This window comes from Panicum virgatum, chromosome 5N, assembly GCF_016808335.1.
Source record: "Panicum virgatum strain AP13 chromosome 5N, P.virgatum_v5, whole genome shotgun sequence".
NCBI lineage: Eukaryota > Viridiplantae > Streptophyta > Magnoliopsida > Poales > Poaceae > Panicum > Panicum virgatum.
In genome coordinates, this window is record NC_053149.1 from 9,026,474 (window position 1) to 9,035,395 (window position 8,922).

The following is an 8,922-nucleotide window of genomic DNA, read 5'->3' on the forward strand; positions in this document are numbered from 1 at the left end:
GCTGCGCCCCGCCGAGATCCCCGGATCCCTCCTATAATTGGGCCCTGCGACCTTCTCTTCCCCATCCTCGCCCCACAGCTCCACGCCCGAACCACCAGCGCCGCCGCATCCCTCCGCCAGGACCGCCGCCGCCGGTAAGTGCCATTGCCGCCGTTTATCCTCACCCCGGTGCCGATTCCGCCCCCCTGAACCCCTGGCCTCGCCGCAGGAGCACCCCGCGTCGATCTGAGGCGTCCAGGAGCCCGGCGCACCCCCTCCCTCGACCCAGGACGCGAGCTCCGTCTCCCCGCCGCCGATCCTCGTCGCCGAGCACACCGCGCCGGCCTTCCCTTCAATCCAAAGCACGGTGAGCGCCCCCAAGGCCCCGCCGTACTTTTGCGCTAGCTGCCTTAGCCTGTAGCGCACCCCAGAGGCCGTGCGAGCTCGCTCCGGCGATGCGCCGCCGTGCAGCCCGCCCCGCGCCGTGGCGAGCCTCAACCGAGCCTCCCCGAGCTCCGTTTAGAGCCCAGGTAGACTACCCATGCCCCGTAGATCGCTGCAGACCCAAAAAACGGGTCGATTTGACCCCCGGACGGCCAGGTTTGGCCAAGTCCGGCGAGCCTAGCGCCCCGCCGCCACGAGCAGGGTCGCCGGCGGTGACACGCCGCCGCCCCCACGCGCCCAAACCCTCCCAGCCGCCCGATCTCGAATGGACGGCCTAGATTAGATCTAGGACTGAGCCACCCTGAGCCGTTAGATCCAGATCCAGCGGCCCACGTGCGTGGATACCGGTTCGGCCTAAACTTTTGCTAAAGAGCCCTTTAGTTTTCTGAGATTCAACCCGCAGTCCACCCTTGTTCAAAAATATTTCCAGTTCAGTCCTGGTTTTTTATGTTTTGAACCCTGCTCTTTTTAGTTTTTGAACCCGCCATCCAGCACCTGGCCTTTTGCACGCTAGTCCACAGATTTAGTCGTTAATTATGTTTTAGCCCCTGGTTTTAGCAGAAAAGCCCCTGAAACTTCAGTTTTCTTACAAATAAGCCCCTAGAACTAGTTTTTAGCCTAGAATACGCGTTTTAGCTCCGTTTTTAGCGTTCTTTATATCCACGCGATCGTTGTAACGCGTAGAACAGTATTAGAGTAGTTTAGTGTGCTGTTTTTTATGTATTGTTGTACTGTTTCTTAGTTTTTTTTGTTAATGTTTGTTTGTATGCTTATTTTCGTGCATTATTTTGGCCATGTGTTCGTGAGTAGACGTTGATCCATCTGAGGAGCCCCAGTACCAGTACCCGGAGCAGCCGTCTTCGGATCAGTTTGAGCAGCAGCAGGAGCAGTACGAGGAAGGCAAGTATAACATGAACAACCTATCACCTTTAATTACAATTTCATACTGCATTTTAATACTGTATGCCTTTAAGGATTTCCTAGCCACTTTATATCCTTTATGTATATCCTTGGGTCGCATTTTGGTTAGTTGTGCTAGGTTGCTGCGCTATAACACACTTTGGTCCTTTTTAATTAATTTGATTAATGGTTTACTTGAATTTAATTCTAAGAGTGGCACTCTGTGTGGCTTGAGTGGCTCACTTCTCGTTAAAACTGGTTTTGTTAGAAACATGGTTTAGGGGGCCAGCATGGTGCTTATTGCTTGGTTGGTCACTCTCCATAAGGACCGGTTCATAGAGCGACAACCTGGGACAACAGCGCTACCACAAGGCTAGAATGGGATAGACTTGGCGTAATAATTAGATCTTTTTGGTTTGGAGTAACTTACCTGCGGGGCAAGAGTAGTAAGCTTCAATGGTCCCTGCTCCTCCGGCTTGGTCTGTGCTTGGATTGCGCTCCTGTGCTTGTACCCCCGGAGGTGGGCCCCATCGTCGCCGACCTAACTCTCGCGGTTACGCCTTACCAACGAGATTCTTTTTAAAGGCCTCGTAGTGAGTCGCTGGCCATCTCACCTAAGGAAGTGTGATGAACAACTGGCGTAGCTCACGACTTGTGGGTAAAGATGTGCAACCTCTGCAGAGTGTAAAACTGGTATACTAGCCGTGCTCACGGTTATGAGCGGCCCAGATCCTCCTTTTGATTAGTGAAGTTATCTCCTTCCGACGAGGGAGGTGCTTCTCGGGGTTACCTTGGTGGCTTGGTTTTGGTGTGGTTCTCAGTAGTTTCTTAATTAATTCTGATTAATTACTATGCAACTGGGTTAATGGTAATTCATCAACTCGTAGTAAATAGCTTTAATAAAATTTTGCCAACACTTAAAAGCTAATGCAGTTGAGTCAGCCAGCCTAGAGCCTCATAGTTTGTGTTATACTTGTTGAGTACAAGTTGTGTACTCACTCTTGCCTCTTCTCTACTTTTTCCTCTTGGCTACGCTACTGCTGCTCAGTTTCCGCCGACACGAGGGAGTTCGTCCAGCGCTACCAGGACTACGAGGACTTCTAGGTGCTTCGTCTCCCAGTCGACGTCCCTGTGGCGCCCTGCTTCATCTTCGGAGAGCTTTATCGTATTTTGTACTTCGCTTCCGCTGTATCAGACATTTTTGTCATTATTGTAATAAATAACATTCGTATTCGCTTTATTATATCTTTTTACGTGATATGTGCTATGATATACTGTTCATTCTGTTGTATATACGTGTGACTTGATCCTGGCACGTATATGATTGCTCGGTTTATGTTCTTTTATAAACCGGGTGTTACAGAGGCCCAACTTTCCTACAGGCATCCATCCCCCCCTGCGGGTCTTCAGGGGCGTCGAATTCAGCGATGGGAGGGATGTCTGCCTCGAGCTTCTCGGCGAGGACGGTGGCGAATTCCTCTGCGGCTGCGTCAGCTTCATCCATGATGACCGACGCGGCGTCCGCATCCGCATCATCGGGAACGACGTACCCCGACGACACCCTCTGGAGATCCATGAGGTAATGCGTCGAGGCCACGGCGAGAGCCCGCAGGACACCGAGGCGGAAGGTACTCTTGGCGTGTTCGGCAATCCGGCCGCCTAGCGCGCGCAGGCGGCTGATCACCGAACTGCCCGAGACGGCGCCCTCCCCCTCGAGCTCTTGACACACGCTCACAGCGGTCTGCTCCAGCTCAGCAAACTCCATCTGTGCCGCCGTGAGCGCGGTGTGGACCGCTTCCTTCGCCGCGGTCTCATCCGCCACCTTTTGCCTCAGCTCTGAGCAAAGGAAATCAACATTAGCCACGAAAGAAAGCAAAACGACAGAAAATCGAAGGTACTCACCCGCCATGTTCTTTTGCGCCTCCTCCCTCTTGGTACGGGCGGCCTCCTCGAGCGAGGAAATGGAGGCTTCCTTTTCCTTAAGGCTAGCCCCCATGTTCTGGAGGGCCACCTCCCTCTCTTCGAGGGCCACACCCTGTTCCTGGAGGGTCCCGGCGAGTGCAACCACGGCCACCTCTTTGTGGAGAAGCTCGGCTTTCTGCTGCTCAAGAGTGGCGCCGAGGCGTTGCAGCTCGGCGCTCTGCGCCTCTGCCTCCCGAGCTTTCTCCTCGAGCGCCGTCCGAAGGCGCTGCAGCTCGGCAGCTTGTGCCTCGGCCTCCTGGGCCTTCTCCTCCGCTGCCGCCCTCTGGACGTCCCGCTCACCAGCAACCCGCGCCAGCTCCTCCTCCAGCGCCCGCTGACGCGCTCCTAGATCGGCCATTTTGGTGTTGGCGTCGATGTTTTTGAGCACCAGCTCGGCGTTGTGTTGCCCGAGCTGGCTCATCTGGGAGTACAGCCGGTTCATCTCGACGCTCTTTTGGCGCGAGATTTCCCTCAGCTGCTGCAAAGGGGGAGGGTGTGGGTGAGGACGCATAAAAGCTAACACCGAATCCGAGCAATTTTCGGGGGGAAATATTTACCTGGCTGACCTGGTAATCTGTGTTCTGATGAAGCTGATAAGCGCGGTCGAGGGCCTGCAAGAACTTGCGCCCAACGCCCATCTGCTTGTTCCAGGCCTCCTCCTCCTCCTGCTCCTTGCGAAGGAACTCTGAGGGGACACCGGACGGGACGATAACCCCGAGGTGGCTCCCCTCCGACGCCCCCCGCTTCGAGCACGCCCGCGCTGGTCGACGCGAACTCGGCAATATGTGCGGCGGCGCTTGCCGCAGCAGCGGGGTCGATATCCATCGAATCCCCGTACTCCTCGCTGCTGTCTGGCAGCTCCACCACCGCCGTTGCGCCCCCCTGCGCCGTGGGCACGGGCACTATCGCGGCGGTACCCTCGTCTCGGGCCTCGGTGGGCTCCGAGATGGGGGCTCCTTCTACCGCTGGCGCCTCTTGCGCGATTTCTTCTGCGAGACCCTCGCCCTCGGCCCTCGAAGGCTCGAAGACGGGGGTCTCCTCCGCAGTTTGGCCGGCAGGGTGCTCCTGCGCGCCCCCGCCAGTTTCTCCTCCTATGTCCGGCCGGGCGGCGATATCTGCGTCGCCCTGACCGGCCTCCACATCAATGACCGCTTGCGCGGCGCCACCGGCACCGCCCTGGCCGGTCTCCTCGGCGTCGGCCGCTTGAGCAGCCGCCTCGGCGCCACGGTGGCCGGCGTCACTCTGACCAGCGTCACCCTCCTTCTCCCGGGCTTGCTGCGCCGCCTGGGCCCCTCGGGCCACTGCCTCCCGTAGCCTAGCGGCCGCCGCCTCGAGATCCAAGGCGGGCGGGGGCTGCGGCGCCGTGTGCGGAGTGCTGCGAGCCCCGGTCTTGAGAGCCTTGGCCGGGGCAAGCCGCACTGCATCCTTGGGAACGGCCCCGGGGCTGGAAGTCAAGAAGCACGAGTTGAGCGGGATCGAGAAATCTACCAAGTACATAACAAAAAACGAAATCCAAAATGCTTACCCAGATCGAGTGCTCATGCTCCTCTTCCTCGTGGCGCTCTTTCGAGCCTGGGGCATCGGGTTGTCCCTCGAAGACTGCCCCGAGGGCGCCCCCCTCGTGTCAGCCCGATGGCTCGAGGCCGCCAGCACGGACAACTCCTCTCCCGCACGGCCGCGGATCAGCACCTGGGGCGCAGGCGACCCCTCGCCGGTCGCCGGCGAGGATGACCCCCGCGCCACACCCTCGAGGGAGAGGTTCGCCAACGACCCCCCTGCGGCCCTCGGCTCCTCTGGCGCCACGGTCGCTTCCTCTTCTTCGTCCCACAGGTAGAACGGTGGGGGGCTCGCGCCCTCCCCGTCCCCCCTCGGAACGTGGTCCTCGGCGTCCGAGGCTTCCTCATCCTCCTCCGAGGACTCGGGTGTGGCGGGCTGTGCCTTCCCCTCCGCGCGAGCAAGCTTGCATGCCTTGTCGTGCCCCGCCTTTCTCTTCCTTTTCCTTTCGACCTTCGCCTCCGCCGCGTCCTTCCGCCTCTTCATCTTCTCCGCGTGGAGGCGATTGATCAAGCGCTGCTCTGGGACCGGGGGCCTCGAGGCGCCGCACCTCAAGCCCTGTAAAACACACCCGAAGAGGGGGTCAGGAAAAAGGGAACTACACGACGCACGACGAGTTCGAAGCCAAAACTTACCAAGGAAATATACCCCGGCTCGGGGCGCATCTTGATCCTCCAAAGATCCGCGGGATCTTGGGGAAACTCCGCCACCGCGTACTTAGCCCTCCGGGCGGCGTTGGTGTGGGAGAGAAGCTTGCTCGACGTCCTTGAGCCTTCGACCTTGCTCCCGGGGGTGAGCTCGTAAATCGGCAGGGCCCTCTCCACGAGGGGGATCACCCTCTGCCGGTGAAAATTCGCAATGACGGCCGCCGCTGTCAGCCCCTTCCTCGCCAAGCGCGCCAGCGCGTCGGTAAGGACCTCGAGCCTGGCTTGTTGCGCTGGAGGCGACACCCCCCAGTCCCACTTCGGCGGTCGCTCCCGGAGAACTTTGTTGGTGAACTCCGGAAGCGCGCCCTTGTGGTTCCGGAGGTAGAACCACCCTCGGCTCCACCCGGAGTTGTTCGTCGTCATCTTGGTTGTGATATAAAAGTTCCTCCGGGTCGGGCGGATGTGGAACGTCAGGCCGCCGGCGCGCGCGTACCGTCTCGGCTGGTTCCGCGCGTTCTCGACGAAGAGCTCGCCGCGGAACAGATGAATCCAGAGGTCCCAGTGGACCTCGATGCCGAGGTACCCCTCGCAGACGACGACGAAGACCGCCGCCTGCGAGATGGCATTCGGGCTAAAATTATGCAGCTCCACCTCGTAGTAGTCGCATAAGGCCCGCATGAACCTGCTGGCGGGAACGCCGAAGCCTCGCTCGTGGAGGCGCACGAAGCTCACGACATAGCCTTGCGGGGGCTTCGGCTCGGTCTCGTCCGGGCGCGGGGAAATCCACGCCGGCGCCCCCAAGTCCTGGTTCCGTGGCAACAGCCTGTCGGCGACCAGCTGCTCCAACATGGCCACGGTGGCGGAGGACTTCCCCCATGGCAAGGGCTCCTGGATGTCCGACATCTCCGAAAGTCAAGGGGGGATGGGAAAAGGAAGGCTCCGAAGTGGCTAAGTCTCTCTCTCCCTCTTTCTCCTTTCTCCTTCTCGCTCTTGGCTACGGGTTCAGGAAGCAACGGAGGCAGAAAAGGCGAAGGCGAAGGCGAAGCTGGATGGAGGCAAATGGACAGGTGAACCCAAAACGCCCCCTTTTTCTTCATATTTATTTACCACGGGGGGCGCACCCACTGCCACGGCCTAAATCTACCGCATTCAGTGCGGTAGATTTTGCTATCACTGACGGTTGGGCCCCACGGCCGCGGAGTCTCCCACGCGCGCGCGCAGCAATAAATGCGGCACGGTAACCGGCGGGCGCGGCGTGACTGTTGCGCTATCCCATCCGTCAGCCGCCGCCCACACCGCTTCGTCTGCCCGAGGCTGTCGCCTGAAAGGGCGCGCCCACACCGTGCCGCACAAATCGGGCCACGCCGCCCGCTACCGGCGGAAAACCCGCGCACACGCGTGGCTCAGGACTCTGCGACGTTTTCAGATCACGACGGAATATTCCTCCATGAGGTCTCTTTACCCTCGAAGGAATCGCATTTCGAGGCCTTACTGATCAGGGGGTCGAAGCCTGGCCCTTCAGGGGGTTCGACAGGCGCCCCAGATCACCAGAGTCAGGGACTGCTGGGATGTGCCGTACAAGCTACCCTCGAACGCGGAGTTCGAGACATCCTACACAGTGTTCAAGGCCAGTCGAGGGTGCCTAGAAGGGGGATCCCATCGAGGGAGAGCATTGAGCCCTCGAACCCTACCGAATGGGTTCGAGCCCCGCCTAGCGAACCCTCGCGAGCGCTTTATGAGACGTGTCTACGGACCACGAGCCGACCCCTATCGAACGGGGCACGGACGTCGACTTGAACAACCCGCTAATAGCTCACTGAAGCAGCCATAGCTCGCGGCCCGGGCATGGGTAGCATGGTGCGCTTCACCCCTCCTCCCTGCGGAAGGGCGACGAGGGTCGTAATTAAAGTCGAGGGTTTCCCCTGGACGCCTTCACACGGGCCTAGGCTCGGGGGCTCCTCGCACACCACGGTTCGAAACCACACCCTCGAATAAATCGACAACCATCACTTATGATGCTCCACGCGTAAACCGAACCCACCGCTATTAGCGTACGTCCCCCTAACGGCTAAAGCTGAACGCTAGATCGCCGTACCAGCACTAAGAGTGCCGAGGCCGGCTGAAAAAGTACCGATGCCGGCTGAAAAAGATGCTGGACGGCCATCCCAGTAGAGCTACCCAGTGGGACGACGTTTGTAGCCCTTGGACGAGCACAAACACTCCTCCAAGGCCTCGGGGGCTACACCCGCGGGTGCGCTGACACGCCCCCGCGAAGGAGACTTCACATATATTCGAGGGTCGTAACTCTATGTACACCCCTATACCCTCGGTAATCCTCCCCGCGGAGGAGAAAGGGGACTTTATTGCTCAATGCAAGTAAAGATTACAAAGGGTCACCGGCGCGAAGCCATCGAAAGATACAAACACCTTGCCACCTATGTGGCAATTTTCCCTGTCTTGGGGAGGAGCGAGCGACGAAGAAAGGCACCAAGCCCCTAGTTGACGCAGCGGCGAGGCTGCTAGGGATGCGAGAAGCGGCCCCCAGACCTCACGGGTCCAGCGGGACGCTCTCCTCGCAAGCCTTCTTCTAGCGTCTCCTCCACCGAAGACCACGCGGGGGGTCAAGCTGGCGGACAGCGCCCTCCGCACCGTCTCCCCGAGAGCAACCTTGTCGCCGGGGGGGACGATGCGAAAAACGGCCGCCGGACCTGGCGCCAGCGCCCCGGTCAGGCGTCTCCATCCCCCTTCAGGCTAGGGGACATCGCAGGAGCAGGACCCCACGGGCCCAATGCTCTTCCGCTGATCCCACTGAAGCTGAGGGATGGTGCGCACGCCCACTCCGGTCTTCCCCAACCGCTCGCAAGCATTCTTCTAGCACCAAAAGCCTAAAAAAGCCAGGCCACCCCACCTGGGGGGCGGTCACAAAAAGGCAAAGGAAACATTACAAGAATTGGGCAATGCTGGAAGAAAGAGCTGGGAGGTTGGAGAGGAAAGGGAACCCCACGATCCCTATTTATAGCTGCGCCGGGCGTAAAGCTTCAAGCCTGTCGAAGAGCGGTGGCTTGTATCGCCCGTGACGACACAGCGCACCACGAGCAAAAGATATCCTCGGTCCCTGCACCGAGACACGACCAAATGAAATAAAGCGGAGCTGAGCCCCCGGATGCTAAGCGGTGCAGCATCGGCCCTGGCCGGATGCCCTCGAACGGCGCGCCGTAAAGCAACCAGGAACGCTGGGGCCAAGGCCCTACGTACGGGACAGCACGATGGAAGCACCAGCTGCCAAGCAGCGGGTGCCACCGTCGCCCTGGCCCCCCTCAGTGCGTGGACACGTTTCATCCTTCAAACAAACAAACAAAAGGGCACGTGCCTCGAGCACCCTGCCCGCAGGCGCACTACCCCATCTGACGAGTTGTCACATCCGCGGGGCCGGCGC